Source organism: Euprymna scolopes, chromosome 21 (genome assembly GCF_053919585.1).
Source record: "Euprymna scolopes isolate OS-2025 chromosome 21, ASM5391958v1, whole genome shotgun sequence".
Classification (NCBI taxonomy): domain Eukaryota; kingdom Metazoa; phylum Mollusca; class Cephalopoda; order Sepiida; family Sepiolidae; genus Euprymna; species Euprymna scolopes.
The window spans coordinates 52,865,402-52,866,495 of record NC_136502.1 but is presented as its reverse complement, the minus strand read 5'-3'; the positions used below and the strand labels follow the sequence as shown (position 1 = coordinate 52,866,495).

Genomic DNA, 1,094 nt, shown 5'->3' with positions numbered 1-1,094 from the left:
TCTTTTTCTTTTTTATTATTAAATTGTTAGGAAAAAGTACAAAATAATTTACAAAACCCCAACCCCTCCTTATGTTTAGTATTTTATTCCAGTACAGTCCATAAATTGCAGAATTTCAACTCCTAGGCAGTTGAAAAAGTAAATATTGTGACGGGCGACTGGATTTAAAAAGGGGGTTAAATAACTACTTTTCCTTCCGTTGAAAACTCAACCCATTTCAAGTTCATACAAAACTTTTCACAACTATTCAGGGTGCACTGCATAGTGCATCGTCTTAAAGGTTACCCCCCCTCTCCCCCCTCCCCCACACACTCACACACGCATAATCATCCCTTCTTTTATAAACACATTCTTATAATGGCCTCGGCATCAATCGGCCATTTTTGTTTTAATCGCAAGATTAGTGTTTGCAATAAATAGACAGCGCCTCCGACCGACAGAAGCGACATCAGATAGCCTTAACTGTGATGAAAGCAGACAACTGTTCCGCCTTGAAATAAATGATTGAAACCGATAACGGTTGATTCTTCCTAAGAAAAAGCAGGTCTTACTTGCATAAACACCTCCCATGCAAACCATACAATCCCACCTTCCTACATTCAACACAATATAACTTTAGGCAAAAGTGTACCTATTTACAATAGAGTTAGACACCAGGGTCGTTTTTTTAACGTGGAGAAAAGGTACCAAAATAAAAAATTGTCTCAGTCGTGAAGGACTGCTCCTCCACTGAAAGAGAACAAGAAATGGAAGTGTAGCAACTGTAGCATCATTTGAAGAACAGATACTACACTTTGATCGTGGCCAAAAGGCCAAGAAGTAATACCAAAAAAAAACAAAAAAAAAACGAAAAACAAAACAAAACAAAAAAAAACGGTTAAAAAAATAACAAATAACTGTTACCAAACGCAAAGAAATTTCCTTTTTTATATAGGCATCACCACTTATCAAGGTTAAGAGGCCACTCGAGGATAAGGGTTAAAGCGTGTACAGTAGAAATTGGACAATATAGTAATCGTTAGTAATGGAAATTCGATAAATTTGTTAACAAGTAGACTTGAAGACAACCATATTGTATATGTACAAACTTTTAC

At 36.2% G+C, this 1,094-nt stretch overlaps 1 pseudogene; it reads right to left on the bottom strand.

The window, feature by feature from the left end:
* Positions 1-656: 656 nt before the first annotated feature.
* LOC145243172 (U2 spliceosomal RNA) lies at positions 657-824 on the bottom strand (annotated as a pseudogene).
* Positions 825-1,094: the final 270 nt, after the last annotated feature.